Source organism: Leguminivora glycinivorella, chromosome 16, assembly GCF_023078275.1.
Source record: "Leguminivora glycinivorella isolate SPB_JAAS2020 chromosome 16, LegGlyc_1.1, whole genome shotgun sequence".
NCBI lineage: Eukaryota > Metazoa > Arthropoda > Insecta > Lepidoptera > Tortricidae > Leguminivora > Leguminivora glycinivorella.
Genome location: NC_062986.1, coordinates 13,656,038 through 13,681,919, shown reverse-complemented (window position 1 = coordinate 13,681,919; position 25,882 = coordinate 13,656,038). Strand labels below are relative to the sequence as shown.

General features: G+C 37.1%; 1 protein-coding gene across 1 annotated transcript in view; it reads left to right on the top strand.

Annotated features, from left to right (window-relative positions):
• The first annotated feature begins 371 nt into the window (after window positions 1-371).
• LOC125234928 (zinc finger protein 608-like) overlaps window positions 372-25,882 on the top strand; it is a 154,184-nt gene continuing 128,673 nt past the window's right edge. Inside the window, exon 1 of the mRNA XM_048141350.1 lies at window positions 372-718. The gene's annotated coding sequence lies outside the window, so the exon portion shown is untranslated. The remainder of the gene's footprint in view (window positions 719-25,882) is intronic.

Here is a 25,882-nt window from a genome sequence, read left to right as displayed (position 1 = left end):
GTTATTACTTCGACATTTAATTACTGTGTAGCGTACGTAATCAATGGAATTGTAAACGAGTTGTGTTGGATGGATGTTCAATTGAATAGGTAGCAGTAGCACAATTAAAGAATAAAATGAGTAGCGAATTGCAAATATTAAAATCGTTATTCATTGAAGTAGAAACAATGAGTTACTACGTACTACTACATTAGAACTGTAACAGCCACATGCGAGTTATTTATAGACGTAATTATGACGTTTTTTGTTCGTTATCTAGTATTAACGGTACCTGAAAGCATGTGTTTGTGGTAGAAGAAGTGTAGATAATCGGGTTGGTTCGTCATAGTGGGCAATGGTGTTGGATTGGGCCCATAACTCGTGCGGTTAGTGGAGCGAGTAATGTTCAAGTTGGCGCGCGGAAGATCGCGCCGTGGCCGAGTCTAGTCGGAGCCACGCGGCGCCCAGCGCCGTGCTCAGTATTCGTAAAGCGTGCGACCGACGCGCTGCCCGTGTTCGTGGCTCCCACTCGGATTGACTATAAAATTTGTGTGTTCTGTTCTGTGCAGTGCTCATCGTTCCCTTTGTCTGCAGGTACAGTGCGAGCCGGGATGTGTACAGTGATGGTGTGACGTGCCTGAACGCACAGTGTTTGTGTTAACTATAGTGCAAAAGTGTTCATGGATTGTGTCTATTTTGGATTGACATAGCGAGTCCTCGAGAGATCAACTTGAGAACGGTGAGGTTTATCAAAGTACCTATTTGTCTTCGATAAGATAGCGACTCTAGTGTTATTAAGTGTAATTAACCTTGTTTGCTTTTGATTTACATTTATTTGTTTGCATGATTTGTTATTTGTGTTTACGCGTTATCAAAGATTTATGTAACATTCCTGGCAATGCCTGCATGCGTTTGTTTAAGGAGAAATTAATGAGCTACAGTGCGTTTAAGCTAATTAACTTCCTATTTGGAGCAAAATAACTATCTAGACATTTTTTTAATTTTTTACTTTTGCTTCTTTTACGTCAGAACGCATTCTTTAAATATCACTCATACCTATAGATACGTAGTTAGCTCACTAATGATTAAAAGAAACGCATTGCTCGAAGGTATTAGGCAAGAAATTTGCCTAGTTACCAAGTCTAAATAAGTAGGTGCTTAGAGCTGCTTGTATGCAAAAACAACCATGTTTTGCTTATTTATTGAATACAAAGTGCAAATAAGTATAAGCAATATGAAAGCAAGATAAACATTATTCTTCGTCGTAGGTATACCTATTTAAAACAAACATTGGCAAACTTAATTACAAAACACAACGGTATTTGCATTGTACGACACACAATACAACACCACAATGCCATATTATGTTAGCACATTTATGGTTATTTACTTAAGAAAATAAAATATGAAATATTATAATATGACAATAAGCGTGGACTAGGCGAGCAGCAGTTGGTAGGAGGCGAACAATTTTTCGAGTGTTCAACTTGATAATGAAATGAATCGATAAGGAACTCGATAGTTTATTTATTAGTTTAGGGCTTATTGGTTACAAGTCAAGACAGTACCTACAGTCTTACATAGACATAGCCAAGTAGCTTTGTTTGTTTTGCAAAACTATAATGTAAGTATATACCAATCAATCAATTATTATTGACAATTATATTTTAATTATTTACTAAGTTATTACGTAAATTATTCCTTTTAATTATTTACCTGAAATGCAATGAAGAGAAGGACAACAAAATACAGGAAAGCTAAGCTAATAGTTTGCTCTCTGTACGTAATTTGATAGTTGAAAATATATATTAGTTTAAATAGCACGCAAAATATCTGTAAAAATGTGTTCATGTGACCTCATAGATTTATAATATTATTAAGCTAGATTGAGTTGTTAGGCCAAAAAGTGTGTCCACATGAGAGGGTAAAGTTGGGGCTGATGTCCCTCTCGCACTTATTACAAGTTTATAAACTTAGTTATCATACAGGTAAAAATTGCTAATCTACTATAGACTAATTCTTACAAGGTATTAACACTGGTCACATACGTAAAAATACTACTACTATAGTAATCTCTTTAACACTGGTCACACGTGCGAGAGGGACACCAGCCCCAACTTTGACCCTCTCATGTGGACACACTTTTACTAGTCTGATAAGAATGCCTTTCTGCACCAGTGATAAAGTTCAAATTAGTATGGCAAAAAAAGTGTGAGCTCAGTCCCTATTGAAAGTCCATGGTTCACCTCCATGCTCGTGTTACTTATTCCTTTTCCTTGTCGTTCGCCATTTGGATCAGAATAGAGACCACAAAGTATGCCATTCATTTGCTGCTTTGTCATAGGTAATAAATTCGTTTTAATAAGTGTCTACAAAAACGAATATCGAAACTCCGTGTAAATTTCTCTTGTAATTTCATTTTCAAGCAATAGAAAAAGCCGATAAAACAATTAGTAAAATTACCACAAAGATCAGAAAATTTACAAATAATTACCTACGAAATGAATCACCACGGGAAATAACTATAAGCCCAAACTAAACAACAAAAGTTGACGTAACATCCCTAATCAGATTTATTCGATTTGAATACTTCAAGCCAAGAATCCATACAAATTCCTAAGCCAGCTTAGTTCAGTCTCAGGTCTCAGGCGAAAATCACAATGTAATCATTCTATTTCTTATAACTTATAGGGTCGCCATTTTGGCCCTTTTGTTTCGAGTCGAAAAGGGTCATTACGGCTTTGAGTTTATGGTCTGCAGAGGATACCACTCCCAAGACATACCAACATACTAGGAAGCTACCAGTATAACGATACACTCAGACTTAACATATTAGTTATCCACCTAGAGGTTTTGTTACACTGGTTGTTTTCAAGTGAACCAAGTCGTTGGAACACAGGGTAGGGGTGCCCGTAGCTCCGTATTTTAACGCGTACAATAAGACACTATCTCGAAACTTTTCAACCCCCCGTATTATTTTTATTTAATTCTGTTTGTCATGAATAATTTGTGAAGTCACCCTGTGTATCTTTTATGGGATTAATTTTGAATGGGATGAAAATATTTAGAGGGATCTTTAGTTTATTTTTTACTTTATTTACAGTCGGAAAATCCTAGAAACATTATGTACAATCAAACGTTCTAAAGTATATCATTCATATGCTTCAACACCGTGTTTTTAATGAATTAACTTCGGCATAAGTCACTTCGTTTAATGTTCTCAATAATCACCTTTCTTTTTGTAATGTTAATAAGTTACGTCCATTATAGGAAACAGAATGGCATCTTAGTTAGTTTTCTTAAATTCGTATTTTTTTTTCTGAAAAACCATACACCCGCGATAGATGTTACTTCAATTGCTGTTGAGAAACGGGGCTTTACAATTAACTCACACTAAGTGTCAAAACTATGACATTTCAACCGCATATCGAACACCCAAAGCCCGTTTCTTAACAGCGATTGATGTAACATTTATCGCAGGTTTATGGTATTTTTCAGAAAAAAGTTACTAATTAAAAAATCTAACTATCCTATTCTGTTTCCTATTATGGACCTAACTATATGCCGAAGTTATTGATTCACTAAAAACACAGTGTGTAATAGACTCACAATTTCCTCTGACATAGGTTATACCTATTTTGGAACAAAGTACATAGTTGTATAGTAAAAATATAAATATATTTTAAAAATAAACTAGGTAGATTGATTAATTTGTCAAGCCTGTTTTGTGATTTATTATTTTGTCTTAATGTATGAATATATGTAGGTACATAAAAACGGTTAGCATAAAAAATGTATTGTATTTGATTTACAAACGTTACAATCTTGATTACTCAATTTAAAGAAACAATGCGTTGCCATGGTTACAGAGCCAAACAATGCGTTTTCAGTTCTTTCGTTACTGCGCGCATGCGCGGAAAGCTGGCGGACGCTGGCTTTGGGGAATAGACTTTTATGTAGGGTTTAAAGATCTATGCACGACCCTGTAAATGACGAATAACAGTTCGAGAGTAGAAAAACAGGGGTTAAACGCTGACATATCTTGTGATGACCGTCATATTTGTTAATACACCTCAACCACTGTAAAATACCCCACTACAAGTTAACTATCTACTTAAGCAAAGGATTTACAAAGTACCAGGCCAACATAAGTTGTACAACACGTCACCGAGCACCCTTCCTTATGCACGCTCACAGGTTTCATCTTCAGCTTAGCTACTTGTTTATTCATGATCTCCTGGTACACGTAATAACATTTTGCAAACTATGTTATCCTAGTAAACCACCGTTTACAAAATAAATGGATAAAAATTATAAGTTTGCTCTGCTTCAAGAGTCATGAAATAAAAAATACCAAAGAAACCTAAGTTTGTTTTCAATATTCTCGTATCATTTAAGTACGTTTGGTACGGTTCATTGACTTAATTATACTTATTGTCCTTTGTGTCGCGAGCGTTGTAAGTCAAAAAACTCACAATCACTGTAGAGATGTCAATGTCTAAAAATTAGTTGCAATATGGATTGGCTTATTGCTAGTTTAGCTCGTAACCTCTTTCTTACACTATTTTTCAACAAATAAAAGCTAGATTAGCAGCTCAATTTAAACAAGACAATACGATACGAAGTGATCAACTGATCGCTCATATTAATTGGCACTGAGAACGTGGACGTACTAAACTAACCTAAGCTGAAACTATCCATAAACGATTTTATTGCCTGGGACGTTCTTTGTAGCATCATCATTAAGACGCTATAGGAGCGAAAATGCTAAAATGGAAAGACTTTCAATTTGGGAATTTTAGTTAAATATACTAGTGTTATTAACTAGATTTATCAAAAAAAAAATTGTCCATTCAGAACAACTCAGTCAAAAGATATTGCGAAAAAATCTTTAAAATCGAGGTTCCGCTTTCGACTGTTTCCGCCTTCAAAACTTGATCAATCGTAACAAAATTTGAGAATTTGAATAACAATGAAACAATCTGTGTCGGACCGTTTAGTTTTTTTGGCTAATTGCTACCAATTTTGAATACCACACCTTTTTTGCGCCATAATCAATAACGCCGTTTTTGGAAATTTTTGATAGGCTCTGCTCTAGCGTCTTTAAAAAAAACCGGCCAAGAGCGTGTCGGGCCACGCTCAGTGTAGGGTTCCGTAGTTTTTCGTATTTTTCTCAAAAACTACTGAACCTATCAAGTTCAAAACAATTTTCCTAGAAAGTCTTTATAAAGTTCTACTTTTGTGATTTTTTTCATATTTTTTAAACATATGGTTCAAAAGTTTCAAGAGGGGGGGGGGGCGCACTTTTTTTTCCTTTAGGAGCGATTATTTCCGAAAATATTAATATTATCAAAAAACGATCTTAGTAAACCCTTATTCATTTTTATATACCTATCCAACAATATATCACACGTTGGGGTTGGAATGAAAAAAAATATCAGCCCCCACTTTACATGTAGGGGGGGTACCCTAATAAAACATTTTTTTCCATTTTTTATTTTTGCACTTTGTTGGCGTGATTGATATACATATTGGTACCAAATTTCAGCTTTCTAATGCTTACGGTTACTGAGATTATCCGCGGACGGACGGACGGACGGACGGACGGACGGACAGACAGACATGGCGAAACTATAAGGGTTCCTAGTTGACTACGGAACCCTAAAAACTAAATCAAAATCGATTGATTCGTTCGGGAGCTATGATGCCAGACAGACATGTCAAGCGTCAAACCTATTATTATTATAATTATAACACTCCGTCGTTTTTGCGTTGGTGGTTAAAAACAAGAAACCTCCTTCAAAACTATAATAAAACACAACTTTCTATGAAAATTGGTCAAGTGCGAGTCGGATTTCGACATTTCCATACAAAAAGGTCATGAGCGCCTGACGACATGTGATGGCAACGTACACTAAATTTCGTATTCAAGATTTTGCGTATATTTTGGAAACTATAAGAGATAGAGCAAATAGACTTCAGATTTTGGTTGTCGGTGGCACAATTTTTTTGGTTTTCGTATATATACACCATTTTTTGGACCTATGTGGGCAATATTATGGTCAGTGCAGTTCTAGACAGTCTTAAGCGCCTCCTTTTTAGTAGGAACTTAAGTCATTTTGGCAAATGATTAAAATTTTTAACAATTTCTAAACAGAGGTGAATTTCTTTCTACCTGTCCATGGCGCTCACAAAATTTCAAAACATTTAGTAAGTACTTGCAGCGGCAGTGAGTGAAAATCTCAATTTGAGTTTTTTTCTCTTAAGTCCGACTTACGCTTGACTGTAGATTTCTAATAGGTTTTCCTGTAATCTACAGTAGAGGGCTATCTCGTGTATTTTTTTTTAAATTTTACGCTGAGTAGTTTCGGAGATAAGGGGGGGGGGATGGTAATTTTTGCTTATTTTCTTAAATAACTTTTAAATTACCAAAATAAAAACTATAAAAAAATATATTTGAGATGCTTATAAAATGCTCTTTCATTTGATATGTAGCACAATATATTTCTAATAACTTTGATTTTTAATTTTCAATTTTACCCCCCAAAAGTGCCCCCTATCATTAAATTTCATTTAATTTCATTTAATTATATTACACGTCAGTCTTTGGGCCACAGGTTTACATACGTGTGCCAAAATAATATTTAATAGTGCCGAAAAAATCTTGGCTTAAAGTAAGAAACAAATCTTCAGTATTTTTTTCTCGCTTTTTAGAAAAGCGACACCTATAGTTCTTTGTCAAGTAATTGCTTATATAAAGGCCCGCAATATATATTTTTTTCAAAATAATCCAGGAGGTACTTCATACTAGAAAATGGAATAATAAAGGATACTACCCATACCGCAAACGAGCTACACAGTAAATAGGTGAATTTTAGTCGCAAACCTCTTTATTATTAACAATATTGGTACTGGAAGATTGCATTCATAAAGGTATTACGACTAAAATTCACCTATTTACTGTGTAGCTCGTTTGCGGTATGGGTAGTATCCTTTATTATTCCATTTTCTAGTATGAAGTACCTACTGGATTATTTTGAAAAAAATATATGTTGCAGGCCTTTATATAAGCAATTACTTGACAAAGAACTGTAGGTGTCGCTTTTCTAAAAAGCGAGAAAAAAATACTGAAGTTTTAAGGGTTCCGTTTTTCCTCTTTGAGGTACGGAACCCTGAAAAGAATACCAAAAAAATCAAAACGGTCCGACACAGATAAAAATAATAATAATCTGTGTTGAAAAAATCAATGCTCTATCTTCTGAAACCAGGGAGGAAATAGTCGAGAGCGTTTGTATGGAGAATTGACATCTCCCGTATCGTCTTAAATGTTAACGGGTTTGCACCTTACTACATTGAAACTTGAAAACACGTGTATACATATTTTTGACACCGATTGCATGGGAACGGAAAACCGTTATGAGATGAGTGTACTGTACGCGTACCTACACTACCTACACATGTCAAATCTTACCACAATAGATCATTTTGTAGAAGGCTAATTTGATTAGTACTCGTAATAGGATGTGACATGACAGTCGAACCTTGTAGAACAGAAGTACAGCTATGACATGTGGCCTCTAAATTGGCGATATACAAGCCTCCGCCACACATAAGCGTTTTGATAGCGTAGCGTTAGCGGAGCGCAATGATAGCGCCGGACGAACGCTGGCATTCCGTATGCAATCCGCGCGCATTCCGCTCGCAATCCGCGCTCGTTAGTTTCCGCCGGCGTCCGCTGGGAGCAACGCCAGCGTTTGTCCGGCGCACCGCTATCAATGCGCTCCGCTGACGCTCCGCCTATACGCTCTCAAAACGCGCATGTGTGGCCGAGCTTTAATTGATGAGAATGATGAGCTATTGAAAAATTGAAATAAGTGGGCGAATGAACCTTTTATAATAAAGCATAATAATATGTTTTATGATCGGCGATGTCACTATAAGAGTATAAGGCCTGATTTAGACGGCGTGCGACTGCGAACTCGTATGCGTCTCATACTCGCCGTCGCGTCTCATACTTCCATATCGAATAAGGTTTGATTTCGTATGCGTCGCATCGCCGTCGCGCGACCATCGCGCGATCGTCGCCCACGCAAGCCACGGCGTTACATTGCGGGCTGTTGAGGTTACATACAATTTTGCACTGCCATCAAATACCGCAATGTAAAACCTCGTATGCGAGTACTCGTACCGTCTAAATGGGCCCTAACGCCGTGGCTTGCGTGGGCGACGGTCGCGCGATGGTCGCGCGACGGCGATGCGACGCATACGAAATCAAACCTTATCGATATGGAAGTATGAGACGCAACGGCGACGGTCGCGCGACCGTCGCCTACGCAAGACACGGCGTAAGTCGAAGTGGCATGGTGCCAATTGTCTAGGTGGAAATGTATACGCTTTATAAAGTCGAAAGCGGGTTGTTAAACGTTGATTTATCGTCTCATTCATCTGTCATTATTTAATTATTACTTCACAGGTATTGTATACTTTACCGAAATAAGCGTACCATTCCGTCATTAATAATTATGAGCCAATTGAGATTTTGTTAGTTATTTTAAGTAGAGAAACGATTATTTGAATGTCGGTGTGTGTAAAATGGACCTTAGGCTGATTTGGAATAACGTTAACAAATATTTTGTATTTTAAAAGTATCGCAAAACGTCAACAGTCGTAAAGTCCCTTTTTAGCTGGAAATACACATTAATTTATATTACTGCCTATAAAGATATCGCAGATTAGATAAGAGAAACATTCAGAGATATTCAAACAGTATTATAATGTTGAGCCAAAGCCATAATATTTCTCATTAAACATTCTGACCTTCAGCCGAAAACTAATTTTTCCCCTCACTAGCTCGGAAACACGTGTTTTGTCCTTTAATACCAGCGGGTAAAAACGCATTTTATCCACTAGTGGGTAAAGTAATTTGACCTTGAATAAAGTCAAATTAACTGCTTTAAAATTGATAAAAGTAGGTGAATCTAGTAATAAAGATGATTTACCACCTGTGGAACTACTGGAAGCAGTGATAAACGCATTTTTTGCGTTGTAGTTTCCTCGCTATAGTGAGGGGAAAAGTTTTGTGTTCCACTCGGGTGCAAATGTATTTTTCTCGTTTTTCACTCGGCGTCAACTCGTGTATAACAAATAACTATTACTTCTCGTTAAAAAACTCGCAAGTTCAGGATTCTATTCTCGAACCACTCGCTTCGCTCGTGGTTCAACTATAGAATCCTTTCACTTGCTCGTTTTTCAATTCCACACTCGGCGTTAAAATACAACTTTGCCCCCTTGTATATAACAAATAACTATTGTATCTTGTTAAAGTTAAAACGTTTATATCTGATTTCGTAAGCATTGAAACCTCTCTCACGGCAACGTTATTGAACGTAACAAACTAACACTGATTTCACGCAGTTGATTGAAATTTGTATGGGTTTGTAGAAACCATCGTGACTTAGCAAACTGCTATCGAATAAGAAATTACGTACAAGTACAAGTCAGTTTACTAACGAATACATTTTAGCATAGCGGTATGTTCCAAGAGGTAACTTAGCCGATTTCAATAAAATTATAGAAAACATCGACCGATATTTTTTCCTTTCCTAACTCACTTGCAAACATTGGTACTTAGAGAATGAATGCGATTCGTAAATTTTTATGCAGTTTTGCATCACAGCTTTTTAGCTGTCACTGTACAGTTAGTCGGCTTTTTTTCGACTAAATTCACATTTTGAATGTCACGTTCGCGCTTTTCACTTCAAAGGTCAGCTTTTTTCTGTGAGCTAGTTTGAAATTTTGATGCCACACTCGTTGAGATTGACGAGTGACAAGATTTGCTTGATCGCCCGTACCTATTGCTGCCTACACTTATTCCTTTGGTTCACTTTCTTGCCCAGACGGCTTTCAACGAATGACAGACGGCGAAATGGACAGACGCCACATTATTGAAGCTATTGAACTCGAAGTTTTTCTTTTTTCGATAATAATTTCTTATCGTGTTTACAAATATCCATGATTTATTAATGATCTTGGTACTCTAGGTTATCTGTTTCAGGGTCAATCCCAAGTTTTGAAGTTACCGATAAATAGATAATCATGCCATTCATGCCAATTGCTAGTATAGCGTCTTGGCACTCTTAGCGTCCGTCCACAGTGAGCCGGCATGAGAATTCCACTCGTCTTTACTCGGCAAGCGATTACAATTACCAGAATGAAGCCTTACTAAAGCCTTACAAAAGTGAATAGCACCTACACAACGGCTTTGGCCATTTAAAAGAATTTAAAAGGCATTGAGCCAGCGTCCTAATTTGTTTAATGCGGATTTAACGGCAAAGACGATTTATATTATTTGAGTTATTTACGCGCCGTAAATTAGTTGGCCGATGTCGATGATTGCTTTACACAACAGTAAATTAGGATAATGTCCGGGCAATTATCGTAGTAGTAGTAAAAGTAGTTAGTAGTAGTAGTAGTTCTTAGAAATGTAAAATCACCTAATAGCTGTCATCATCACAGGCCTTTGCGTCTATTGCAGACGATTTACACATGGCTGTTTAGACAACGGGTCTGATGACTGTGGAGGCCGATTTGCGAGCGGCACGACCTGCCACATTTTTGGCAGAGAAAACTGATGCCACCGGTGTGGTTCCAGACTTGGCTTGCAACTAATCCTACCTGTACCTAGCTGTAGGTGTTTATTTATGACCTCCTGATTTGTAAAAGTTCAAACGCAGAAACGCTCGGTTTGTTTATCATATTATTCATAGTACTATTAAGGATTACGACTAAAACGACACCGGCGGCAAGTATATTTGCCTCGCTCAGCAAACACGTCGCTGATCCCGCGATATTGCCGCCCGAGGCGTTTCACGCTCCACTCGCTATTAGCATCTCAGACGGCCCGATCCGTCCGAATCAATTTACTCACCTCTCTCAAAGATATTAAGTTAAGAGCACCTTAGGGTTTGTCTTTATTCATATTCTTTGTGTTGGTATCTTTATGATTTGCTCATGAAGATTGCAGATAGTTCAGATTTCAGATAGTGCTCAAACGCGAAGTATGGGTGTGAGTTACTATTCCTCATTCTAGTTGTCGCGTAACTAGACTCTACGTTATTAGCTATGCCAGTTCTTTGTTGTAGGTAGAAACTGTCAACCTCAAATACTTTTGGACTTATTTACACATTTTACTGATGCTTAAAAATAAATCAATAATGCACGATCGGAAATATGGCTTAATTATATTAGATATCTTGAAAGGGAACATCTGATAAAGGAATAGGAGTGTTATAATAATCACCCGGCTTAGGCACACCACCAGTATAGTTTCATCTCTGATTAGGTTTAGTTTTTACGGATCTCGAGGTCATTTTAATCTGGATATTTCTCCGACGTTAGTCCTCGCAAACTGAGCCGTATCTAACATCCTCATCACTCATTTTGTAATCTGCCCGAGTCACACGTTTTTCTTGTGATTTGCTCGGCTTCGTCTAAGCTAAGATAACTTCTAAGTATCTACAATGTCTTCTGCGCATAATGCAGTAGATTTAATAAAAATAGAAAACTTTTAAAGAATTAAAGTGACCTAACGCAAGCTTTGGCCGTGCTCCAACGAATGATAGCGAAATGTACTAAAGTTTAGCGTCGTTCCACTTATCATTTATCGTCATTGCGAATTGATAAGTCTCTTCTCAATTTAAATGAATTTATACAGTGGTACTAACGTAACTCGTAAGAGTCGTAAGTAATCTATGCGCTGGGTAATCTATCGCAGTAAATTGTGATATATTAATATTAATACGCGCTACTGCTCGTCAGTGACATCGCCTCGTGAATGAGAAGTAATGGACTAGTCCCACGCTAGTCAGTGTGAGTAATCTTGAAATATCCTGTGGTGCTAAGAGTATCTACTATCTATTTATCGTCTGTCAACATGCCTATCACTATCACGTTCTAACAAGTATGTAAGTGAGTGAAACATAACGCGGCATATGATAAAATCGCGACCACCTCTGCGAGCATGAATAGCACACTAGTTGGATAAACTTTATCGCATCGGTGCGTCCCTCTCGCACGAAAATAACAGCCCGAGATTATTTCGTTTATCACCCGACCGTGCTTGCCTGCCTGGCTGTCTTTAGGTGTTTTTTTACATTCTTGACTAGAAACTCGCATTTGGACTCGAGGGGTCTCTTCCATGAATCTTAGCAAGTGTAGGCAAGAGTGCTACATACTATCCAATCGCTTTCTCATTGCATCAAGTCACTGTGTCTATAAGATTGATGTGTGTATTGCAATAGGTATGTTCTTAACCTACGTGTCATAATTGATGCTCTTTTGCACGGCTCACTAAGTTCGTAATTTGATATTCCGCTGCATCGCTAATTCACTGACATATTGAGGAAATATATGTAATTATTGCCATCCGATAATAAACCTCGAAGTGAATTGACGAAGGCGGGTATTATGTGCACGAAATCGTAGTACTCGCTCGTTGCTTGGCGGCTGAAATTCCGAGCGAGATGAGAGGCAAGGATATTATTGACATCACTTCAACTTCCCTCAAAGTTTTTTATTGTATCGCCATATTGTCTTCGGTTAGCTATTCATGAAATCAATGTAATTTTCTCTTTCTTTATATCCTACGGCGTTTTTCAGTACAGATGGCCGAAGTTTCGATCTGACAAGAAATGAAGCTATTCTCTATGATATGCACCATCTGTACTGGAAAATAAGGATATTGTCATAACGCTGATTAGGTATTTTGCAGTGGCATGGAAGCTGCCACTATCGATAGAGGCGCGAGTCGCGACGTAATGATCAGCGTTTTGTACGGAATGCCTTATCTCGGCGATCGGTATGAAAACAGTTATCCGATGAATAGAACAGCTAACATAACTGATGATAGGAAGCAAGACTATGAAGTAACTAGACTAAGGGCCGGTTGCATCAACCATATGTATTTGACAGACACATCATCGTCACGCAGCAGAGGTCTATGAAACTTCCCATATAATAAAATTTGGACGGTTTGGTGTCACCGGCCCTAAGTACAATTTAGTTTCAAGAGGACCTCATGTCGGTTAATCACCATAAGAATATAAAAGTGACGTTATTTTACTATATTGTACCTACAATAACTGTATGGATTCTGTTTTCCCGGCATTTTCGTCTTGTTTAGTTAATCCTGTGAAGTGTGGCCACGATCGGGTAATAATGTGAATGTTTCATCCACGGGGCCAAGATCTTCGGAAATATTTGAGAAAATCATTACCATGGCCGCTCTGCGACCATACAGTCAGCATCCGAAGTAAAAGGGCCAAATATTTACATCTTAATTACATCGTGATACGTCTTTGTTACCATAAAAACTTAAACAATTTGGCGCTTTAGCTGTCACAATGAATAAGTACGATGCTGCTGACTGTACAGTGTACAGCATTAATCCAATAAACTACAACCGTACAAGTTCTATGACACTGCCAATTACCAGCACTTATCCAAAGTAATCTAAACACGAACACGGCAGGCCCGGTGTCAGCGGTGTCACAAGTTAATCTACGCGAGGCGATAATAGCCAGACTATCTCACAGAGTAATCAATAGAGATGCTCCGTGGTTTTAGCCGAATACCGAATATTCGACGAGCGAATATTTGGCATGACATTTGTACCTACATGTTGAGTCTACCAATCTAGTTGTTGAGTCTACCAGTCTACTAATTACGAGCAGTTATACAAAGTAATCTAAACACGAACGGCAAGCTCAGTGTCAGCGGTGTGACAAGTTAATCTTCGCGAGGCGATAATGGCCAGACTATCTCACAAAGTAATAGAGATGCTCCGTGGTTTTCGCCGAATGCCGAATATTTGGCATGACATTTGTACCTACATGTTGAGTCTACCAATCTAGTTGTCGAGTCTACCAGTCTACCAATTACGAGCAGTTATACAAAGTAATCTAAACACGAACGGCAAGCCCAGTGTCAGCGGTGTGACAAGTTAATCTACGCGAGGCGATACTGGCCAGACTATCACACAGAGTAATCAATAGAGATGCTCCGTGGTTTTAGCCGAATACCGAATATTCGACGAGCGAATATTTGGCATGACATTTGTACCTACATGTTGAGTCTACCAAACCAGTTGTTGAGTCTACCAGTCTACTAATTACGAGCAGTTATACAAAGTAATCTAAACACGAACGGCAAGCTCAGAGTCAGCGGTGTCACAAGTTATACGTGATAATACACGTGATTTGTGTTGGTCGGTAATACGTGAGGCGAGAAGGGCCAGACTATCTCACAGTAGAGAAGAGATGGGCCGTGATTTTGGCCGAATACCGAATATTCGACTAGCTAGTATTCGGCATGACATTTGTACATGTTGAGTTACTACCAGTCTGCCAATTACGAACAGTATACAAAGTAATCTAAACACTAACATGGCAAGCCCAGTGTCAGCGGTGTCACAAGTTAATTACCCGAAGATAATAATGTTTGTTTCTCTCACCTAGTGAATGGAGTCAGAGTCAATCAAATCGAACACAGGATTTTTTTTTTAATCAGCTTATGCTCAAAAATTTGTCTCCGTAATACTTCGTATGTATTTCACAACTTTCCGTGAATACTTATTAAACTTTTTATAGTAACATATTTTTGTATTTTTAATGCAACTTACTATTTTTCGAAGTTTTTCCTAGTCTGGTTGGAAGAGTCGTAGAATGTAATGAGGTTTTTGTAAACTATTGTATTTTTTCCCCTTTGGAAATGATGGAAATTACTAAACAGATAATCGATCTTCGGCCGAATAGCTGGCAAAATTCGGCAGAATACCTAATATTCGACAACGTCGCCGAATAGGCCGTATACGGAATATTCGTAACATCTCTAGTAATCATGCTATCCGCTAGAACAAAATTGTTGTTTCGCAGGCAAATTACAGCACTTTATTCTGGCTGTAATGAGCCGGCGCACATTATTGTGTTAAACATTTTGAGCGGTAATGATGTTATTAAACTGCATCACGCTTCAGATTCTCTAATAATCTTTCTGCCACGTTGACTGACACTCAGCAGTCATCTATGGAATATGCCTTAGAAGAAAGATTACAGATTTTTTAACGTTGACAGACTAGTGAAAAGATGCTTCTAGAAACTGCGTTGAACGAATGGTCAGAAATACAAGTAAATAAATAAAATAATACTTACATGCTAGCTCGGAGAGTGCTAGGGATAATAACCACAAAATTAAAATTTAGAATAATTTTTAAGAAAAAAAAACCGTCGCCTTTCGGGTTCTGGTGAAAGTTACTTGCGAATGTTGGATTATGTAGAAATGTGTAGGTATTTTTTAAAACTGCTTTTAATGCTTTAATTATTAGATGGCAACATAAATGAATATACGTATAACGTTAAGGTTTGAGGAGTTTCCTCAATTCCTCATGAATCCGATATTATATTATAAGAAATCGAAGCTTGACAAACTTTGACTTGAAAACTCAATATGCTTAACAAACATAACTAAATAAATAAATGTCACTGTTCTGAACTTAAATGCATGCTTTTCTTGCAAAAATACCAAAGTCACTTATGAGTGTGCCGTTCAGATTTGAGGAGTACGGTTCTGACTATCATCAGCAGTTCCACTGCACCAAATGTCACTGTTCTGGACGCAAGTGCATGCTGTTCTTATAAAAATACCAAAGTCACTATAAGCGTGCCGTTCAGATTTGAGGAGTTCGGTTCTGACCATCAGCAGTTCCACTGTACCAAATGTCACTGTTCTAGACGTAAGCGCATGCTGTTCTTATAAAAATGGCAAAGTCACTATAAGCGTGCCGTTCAGATTTGAGGAGTTCGGTTCTGACCATCATCAGCAATTCCGCTGCACCAAATGTCACTGTTCTGGATGAAAGTGCATGCTGTTCTTATAAAAATACCAAAGTCACTATAAGCGTGCCGTTCAGATTTGAAGAGTTCTATTCTGGCCATCATCAGCAGTTCCACTGCACCAAATGTCACTGTTCCGTACCTAAATGCATGCTGTTCCTTTAAAAACACAAAAATCACTATATGTATGCCTTTCAGATTCGAGGAGTTCCCTCGATTTCTCCAGGATCCCATCATCAGAACTGGGTTCTGAGAAAAATGGGACCAATCTGTATGCATATACATTCAATTAAAAAAAAAAAATTTCAAAATCGGTCCAGTAACGACGGAGATATCGAGGAACAAACATTAAAAAAAATAAAAAATAAAATAAAAAAACATACAGACGACTTGATAACCGTCCTTCTTGAGATATGAGGCGACGGTTAAAAAACCCCCGACCGCGACATAGTTGACCGATTTTCATGAAACATGCCTAAGCATGCTGAAACATGACTAACTCAGTTTTCAGACAAAAAAAAACTAAATTCGGGAGCTACGATGCCACAGACAGACAGACAGGCAGACAAACAGACAGACAGAGACGTCAAACTTATAACACCCCGTCGTTTTTGCGTCGGGGGTTAAAAAAATGGGATCTGTATTTTTTTAACTTTTATCCAGAAATATCAAATTATGACCATCTCATCTCTCTATGTTTGTTCAACGTAGTACTTAGTTTGAAATTTCAATGCAACTAACATTTTTTCAATTTTTTAATTTTTTTACCTAGAGTCTGTTTTTTAAAGAGAAGAGTCGTGTCGTGCATTGTCCGAAGTCTTACATTATGTGTAAACTCTTCTAAGTTTCCGCGCCGTGTATGCAATCTACCATCGTCAACGTACTGGCCGTTCGTAAATCGTACTGCAACCAGATAAGGAGCACCAATAAACAAACTTGTAGTTAAATGTTGTTGCTAGTCGTACATTTTGCCCGTAAGCGACTTTATACGCCTGTCTAGATTAACGGTCCTAATTAGCAATGCCACTATGCAGTTTGTTTACGCTACGCTACGTGTCTCTTTAGCCACGATGTTTCTACAAACTATTACAAAGAGATTAAACTAGTACAACATGGCCACTTAGGGATCATCCACATATTACGTCACACCAAATTTCAGGTTTTTGGACCCCTCCCCCCCCCCTATGTCACGCTTTTTTGTATCCCTTTAACAGGGCTTGTCACATTTAGTATGACCCCCCCCTCCCCCTTACACTGTGACGTAATATATGGATGACGCCTTATTCGTGTAATTTTGCAATTAGTATTGCGAAGCGTTGGTTTAGGGTAAAATGGCATTGATTAAGAAAAGATCGAGAGCTTATAAATTGTGCATTGCTGTGTCTTAGAAAAGACCAAACACAATACATTTACGAAGTGTGCTGTTAATCGAAAGTAGATTATGTTTAAATCTGTGCGTCACCTATAATCTCTATAATCCGTTATCAAATTAATAAATCTTGCTACAATACAAGACAATCCGGTCAAAGTAGCAGTTCCAAAGTAATTCACGTAGGACTGCCCGAACTGCCCGAAGCACCGAATTTTCATTTCAGTGGTGAATTGGACAAGATGTTTTCCATGGAAACCAGAGTGCCAAACGGCCTGAACCGGACCCGAATGGGAAGCGTGCGTATGATAATTAATATGATATTAGGCGTGTGTCTATTCAAAAGTACAAAAGTGAGCTCTTTTGATTGGCACTCCTTATATGATTTGATTATGAATTATGAGAAAATACACTCAATGAAGGTGCATTTGATTCCGTCATTTTCTACGCGGGCAACCCGCCAAGCTGGCTCGTAAATCGCCCGCGACCAGGCGCGCAGCGCGCGGAGGAGGCCAATCAGCCGGCCTATTGACAAACATACGGCTGGACGTAATGGAATCCACGATTTATATCGCTGGATTTCCCTATCTTTCTCGGATTTCGCATTCATCCTGGCTTTAAAACGTATCTAATGGAAACGGATTTATTGGGATCATGTTTTATCACGACTGTGTTTTAACAATGTGATGCTGATATTGCTGATCTTATTTTGATAGGACCTTGATGAGACGGCGGCGCGCCTCAATGCGAGCCGCTTAGAATCGAATTTGGCTGTGCCTCTGAAGAAAATCTTTTTGCGAATCTAGTCGTAGCTCGTAGGTATCTGAAAAAAATCACGCATACTTGTATTTAGGTAAGTATCCACATGATACATGCGGCACTGTAACTAGTTGATGGCAGTTTCTTGATCAAACTGAAGTCTCATAAGGCATCTCTGATGAGCTTATTGGGGGCGTTTGCGATACAGAATGAAACTAGAATGAAACGACTTGCTCGTATCAAAATCAGATGAGAATCATACCAAGTTCTTAAACGAGAACCAGCCTCAAGGTTTTTAATAGATTATGTAAAACGAAACAGAAATGTGTATATTTGTTTATTCATAGTCGTGACAAGGGAATTAGTTGAAATAAATGTAACGTTCGCAGTGGTAATTAATATGGTCCAGCTGTTATCACAGATTTATCGGAATAAATTATTCCTTTGTTATTTGTAGGAAATAATGAACCGTATAATTAACTTGGATTGTGGTGATTTAACTTTGTGTCAGTAAATTCATAGTAATGAAAAAAGCAGCTATTTAAAAATGAATCAACAATCGTTGGCAATATGAAACTATGTATGAGTAAATCGTATACTGGGTTCCCTATCCCTACTAAGTATACGATACGACCGTACTTCGAACATTTTGGTGTCCATGTACAAACTGTACAAAGGATTCTTTTTCCTATAGCAGCATACTAAATACCTACCTAGTAATTAGATTTCTTTACAATTTTAGTGTCCTTTTGAAACTTTTGGTTAAAACTAAAAAGTAAAAACCATTGTTTAGCTGACTAATCGGGTGACCTGATTTAAAACGTGTGTTAATAAATCTCATTTAGTTTCCAAGCCATTATTCTTAAACCCATGTTTGAATAGGCATAGCGTAGCGCGGCATGAGAGCTGTCGTAAAATATTTACGAGGAGTTATCAACAGGGCGCCGTAAAGCCAGAGTCGACGCCGTAAACTGCCCGCGGTAATCTCCCTGTTGCGCTGTGTTCCTGGTACCTATGATACTAGTTCGCCATCTTTTTCGTTTATTTTGTGGCAAATATTTCGTTTTTGAGGGTCTTCTTCTTACACCGGTCAAATCTTACATGAAAATCGGCTAAAAAAACAAAGTGTGATGTAAAGCTGGATTTTTGGTATGTTATTTGGAGTCCTTGGGGGAATGTAAGACTATATTTTGCAAGCAAAAAAAGTGTGCTAACTTCGTAATTTAAAAAAAAAAGTAAAAAAATCGGACTTTTTTTGGTTTTTATTTTTTTATTAAAAAACTATGCGTTTTTGGTCAAAAATTGCTTTGTAATGTTGAAAGCGCATTAAATTTCAAACAGTTTGACATATTTTTTATCAATTTCGGTTAAATAGTTTTCGAGATATGAAACGTCAAAAAAGGTTAATTTTTGACGCATTTATAAAATGTAGCGTTTTGCCAATATTTTTAGACAAATATCTGCAAAATACTTCATGATATGATATATATTGCAATATAACATTGTATAAAATTTATTTTGCTTTAGTTTTAGTGCAAATAAAGGTCTACTGACGAATAGTTACTTTGGTAAACAAAAACAAATCTATAAATAGAGAAGCCAAGAGTCTGGTAGATTGGTTAAGGTAAAATAGTTGACGCTAAAAGTTTTAGGTTGAAAGTGCTATCTATTCGATCCTACTTTCTTTGATATCCGTTTATCTGAAAAAATCGTCTAAGCTAACTTTGCATCGATTTGACTATTACTAATGAAGAAATAAAATACAGTAAAATTTTGAAGTTTAGGAAATTAGAAAAATAAAACAGAATTAGTTACATTTTCCTGGTTCTGCATCTTGATGGCACAACTCCTGTAGTGATAGAAAGTCCACTTGAGTTGTATTTGACCACCAATTGCTGTGGAATAAACTACGGGAACGGAAAGCGCCCACGCCAATTACTAAGATATTGGAGAAGTGGTATTCCCAGCAGAAGAACGTAGTAAGATGGAAGTCAACTCTGTCCACAGCCAGCGGGCTAAACTGTGGCGTGAGACAAGGAGGCAGTATGTCTCCGACTCTCTTCAGCGAGTACATTGATGGGCTGTCGCAGGTTTTGACCAGTACCGAGGTTGGCTGCTCCATCAATGGGCAAATGATAAATCACATCGCATATGCAGACGATATGGTCCTACTAGCACCATCTGTGGGAGCTATGCGTAAGTTACTTGCAGAATGCGAGAGATACGCCAGCCAGCATAACATGAGATACAATCCGGACAAGTCTGAATTTATGCTCATGGAGGCAGCACATATGCCCACGCATGTACCACCTCTTTTGCTTGATGGAGTTCAATTGCGGAGAGTACACGAAGTCAAATATCTTGGCCACATCTTGTTTTCCAGTTTAAAAGACCAGGAGGACATAGAAAGGCAGAGGCGAGCCACCGCAGTAAGGGCAAACATGTTGGCTAGAAGATTCGCCAAATGTAGTGACAGCGTAAAAAGACAGCTGTTCCTCAGTTTTTGTACAAGCGTGTACACTGTCGAGTTATGGTCCGACTATTCAATTCAATTCAAAATATCTTTATTCATGTAGGCCTAGTTACAAGCTCTTATGAATAGTTCATTACATATATATTATGATCTTAATCTAACCTAATTATCAGAGCAATTTATTGTTGTAAATTATTGTTCATAATAATATTGAGTCTATAATATACAATTTCATATAAAAATAATCGTTAAACAAAAAATATATAATTAGGTATATGTATATATAAAAATACATGTCTAGAATATTTCTAGGAAAAATCCAATGTCCAAAAAAAACTACACCTGCGCGGCGGTGAGAGACCTGCGCGTGCAATACAACACATACTATGTACTGATATTTCGTTAAACGGAGAATACTATGATTCGGGCACGTCCACGACAACGCTCGTGAGATTGCATCGATGTTATTGACCCTCAGTTATGCTTTAAAAACCAGTCCGTACAAGAACAATTTCGGAACAATCTGATTCAATTAATGAGGGTTTTCTACTCGTAAATATTTTTTTCCGCCAAGCAGCGAGCCTGAGGTCTTTCTGACCGTAAACTTAACTTACTAAATAAATGTTGATTTGATATACGCAAATATGTGTCTGAGTAATACTTGAACAGCCCCCAAATAATAATAATTCGTTCTCCGCTACGCCTCCTGTAAATATATGTAAACTATCCCATTTGGCCATTACCATCCACCGATTATTTCTGATCCAGTTATACTAGACTTATGATATAATCCTATTTTATACTGGCACTCTTTTGGTCTTAAATGAAAGCTAGTGAAATTTTCTACATTTTTATGTAATAGCCTGAGTTGTTTTGCTGATATCTGTCTCAAAATATTAGCAAAACGAATATTTTCATAGAAAGGGGGAAAAATGCTCTTTTTTTGACGCTTCATATCTCAAAAAATATTTGACGGACATCGATAAAAAAGATGTTAAACTGTTTGGAATTTAATGCGCTTTCAACATTACAAAGCAACTTTTGACCAAAAATGATGCGTTTTTTAATAAAACGGCAAAAACCAAAAAAAGTCTGATTTTTTTTACTTTTTTTTTAAATTACGAAGTTAGCACACCATTTTTTTGCTTGCAAAATATAGTCCTACATTCCCCCAAGGACCCCAAATAACATACCAAAAATGCAGCTTTACATCACACTTTGTTTTTTTATTTCTCTTTTTGACCAGTGTATCTGCAGTTGTTCCGTTCCGTCTATCAACGTCTTTCTGTCAAGTTCATCCTTACTTCATAGCGCATCAGCTTGCACTTGGTATATTGAGACTACTGAGAGATTTTACCAAATGGATGGGGAAGTGAGTGGGGAGTGTTCTTAATTTGACCAGAAACATGTTCAGTAAGTATACCTGATATACCTCTATGAAAACAAACTCTTATCTTTCATGATGGGCCACTTGCACCACCCGCTTAACTCAAGGTTAGTGGGCTGTCAACTGTCAAATTCCATATAAAATTGTGGGTTAACCTCGGGTTAACGCTCCATTTTCGGTGGTGCAAGTGTCCCTAAGGATAAGGGTCTTATGCTAGGATAGGAAATATAATTATGAGTACTTTCATGTACTTTGCAAAAGTAAATAAAACCGTGGGTTATTAATTTATTTGTGTTTCACACATTCGGTTTGTGTCATATTAGCTCTTAGTGACCTTTACATGTTAATTGCGTTAATCAAATTATAAGAAAAGTTGATGACGAATTAATTAATATGCATATGTAATTAATAATTACTTATGTATCTCTATAAAATATTTTGATTTGCACAGACAAAAAAACGATAAGCTAAAAGCATATTGGAATGATATATGGCAGAATTTTATAAAAGTAATAAATATTTATATTTTACTGCGTTGTTGAGTAAAACGTTTTAGATAAGAGTCGTGGATAAAATTTTACAATATAATGGCGTCGTCATAAACTTAATTGCATACACATTTAAAAAACTAAATTGGAAAAGAAATAAACTGCCATTTAAGTGATATTTAACTGATTAGTAAATTATCTAAACGCCGTCTGCGTGGCAAATGAGTTTAAATAACTGATATCAATAATCAATATATGAACATACGTAGTTTTTATCGTTAATGGAGTATTCAATTAAATATCTAGGTCAAATCAATTATTTTTATCGAAATATCCGGTTGAAGTAGTTTTTTAAAGAAATCGTTCCGACGACACTGCTCAGCTGTTCGTAGAGCGAAGCCTGGAGGGTTTTTGTATCACAATAAAGTAATGAAATAACTTAAGACGATACAGGAGGGGTCAATTCTCCATACAAACGCTCTCAACTATTTTCTCCCTGGTTTTTGAAGATAGAGCACTGACTTTTTCAACACAGAATATTATTATTTTTATCTGTGTGGGACCGTTTTGATTTTTTTGATATTCTTATTTTTAAAGACGCTAGAGCCCATCAAAATTTTCCAAAAACGGCCTTATTGATTATGGCGCAAAAAAAGGTGTGGTATTCAAAATTGGTAACAATTAGCCAAAAAAACTAAACGGGCCGACACAGATAATTTCACTGTTATTCAGATTCTCAAATTTCGTTACGATTGATTAAGTTTTGAAGGAGGAAAGGAAACAGTGGAGAGCGGAACCTCGATTTTAAAGATTTTTTTGGCAGTATCTTTTAACTGAGTTGTTCTGAATGGCCAATTCTTTTTCGATAAATCTAGTTAAAAACACTAGTATATTTAACTTAAAATTCCCAAATTGAAAGGGGGGCTCTTTTCTATTTTAGCATTTTCGCTCCTGTAGCGTCTTAACTCTTGAGATTTTTTTGCTGTTAACATTTATTTATCACCATCCGGTAATTACTAACAAATAGTGGCTGAGTAACGTTACGTTTTTAATAAAACTGTTCACATTATACATATTCTGTAATCTATAGTAATCTATAATCCATACTAATATTATAAATGGGAAAGTGTGTGTGTCTGTTTGTTTGTCCGTCTTTCACGACAAAACGGAGCAACGAATTGACGTGATTTTTTAAGTGGAGATAGTTGAAGGGATGGAAAGTGACATAGGCTACATTTTGTCTCTTTCTAACGCGAGCGAAGCCGCGGGCAAAAGCTAGTCTTTTATATAACGTTCACGCTCGCACAGACATTGACAGCTGGCGTCACAGGCGTGACAGCTAAATAATTATGCGCGTTCAATAGAAATAGTGACAGACGTGTCAATGTACGAAAATCCTTGTGAAAAGCGTCTTTTCTTCAACTAAAGGGAACAAAATAAAACGTGTACATATATTCATAAATTCACGACTGTATTCCCAAAAGTGGCAGGCAGAGCACATGAAACTGCTCTGCTTAGCGATTAAGGCATTTTCAGAATTTGGGTCCCCCCAATTAGCGTAAGTTGTTACCAAAAATTAACTCGCTGTCAGTTTTTTGACGACAATTAAGCATAAAATCTGTCTAAAAATCTACTTTTTTCACATTCTGAATGTAGATTATCGCTTAAAGTTTATGTAATTAACACAAAAACAATATTTTTATTCAAATTTTATCCTTAATTATAATTATTATAAACATAATTACATATAATTAACTCAATGTTACAAAACTGACAGTGAGTTAATTTTTTTTAACAACTTACGCTAATTGGGGGGGTCCCAAATTCTTCAAATTCCCATTAACGGGTTGAAAAAACCGAATTTGTAATATCGAACTTGCACTTCGCAGTGATAGATTGCTATAATATATAGCCCATTGGCTACACCACAATTTAACCCAAATACCATAAATAGCAGACGACCACCATATGACCATAGGAGGAAAGGAGGTGGTGAAATTCTTAACCCGTTACCACACTGGTAAAATGCATGTCTATCTAACTATATATAGCAGTCCTTAAAGCGCCCGTCTTCGGACATGGGCCTCCACGCTATTCCTCCACACCCGTCGATCCATTGCCATCTGCATCCAGTTCTCGTCAGCTTGTTGGCAGATGCCATCTCTCCTTCACAGGGGCGGCTTGCCACGACACGACCGCGGGTGTTAGCGGGCTTCCACTCCAGAGTTCGTCTCGCTCAGCGAGTAAAATACATATACAGTCAACCAATTTTAATCGTAGGGCACTGGAAAACCTTTTCACAGTCAACGTCAAAAGTGACTTCTATGGCCAATAATGCACGGTGTCAATCAGAGAGGGTTCTAGAGTGGCCTATGATTCAAATTGGTTGACCGTACCTACGAGTAAATTCTCATTCTCTATATGGCAGCCTGGCGTCGCCTAGCGAGGTCTACGGTCTACGGTCGACAGAGTGCCTCGAGCTTATCACACTTTTACGACTCTTTTACGGTCATTGCCTCGAGTATTGGTTATAAGTTATAACTTTATGTGATATGAAGTTTCTATAAACTACTAATTTAAAAGGAACATGTTTATTTAATAATTTTATTGCTTTCTGTAAACTTTAACATCAATGCCTAGTTATTGTATAGGCGTTATGTAAAAGAGAATTACTTGACTTTATTTATTTTGCCTTTACGAGTATTGCAGAAATAACTTATTGTAGAGTCTACTTACTGGGGACGCTATTGCTATGTCTTGTATGGGAACCCTGCATTTTATGATTAAGCACTGAGACTTGGCACAGTTGTTCATTGGGTGGCCCTGAGTAGATAAAGATCGGGAGGCATCGAGAGCCCCCCTTAATTTAGGAGGGAGGAGGGGGGGAAGGCTGGCGCCTCCGCGCTTCCTTTAAAACCATATTTCTCTAAAACTATACAAAATAGGGCATGCGATATATCATTTTCGGATAAATGAAGGACGAGGAATTCATTTTTGGAACAAAAAAAATGTATTTTAGAACAAAAATACAAAATAAAATGGGAAAATCTGAAAACGAGATTTTTTTTTATACATATTATTGCACATTTTATGAAAACTGTAATGGTTTTTTCTAAATAAAAAATATTATTTAATAGCTACATTTATCTTGTTTTAGAAAATGTATAACTTGTTATAGAAATATATTATACGATGAGTGATAAAAAATAATTTACATCGCCCGATAGGGTGATTTGAATGCTCATTTCAATAAGTTTTGTCAATGATTTCAGGTATAATCACTATTTTTAACACACGAAAGCCGTAATCATTGTATTTTATGGCTATTTTAGTGATTAATGTACTTAAAATAAAAAAAATACAAAAATTAAAAAAAAAATGTGATAACTTTTTTTATCACATTATCCTATTTTGTTCTTTCTATACAATATATATCTAAAAGCAATAAATATGAATGAAAAGCCACATCTATGTAGTTTATAAAAATATATAGTTTGTTATATAAATATATTACGAAACGCGAGATAAAAAATAATGAAA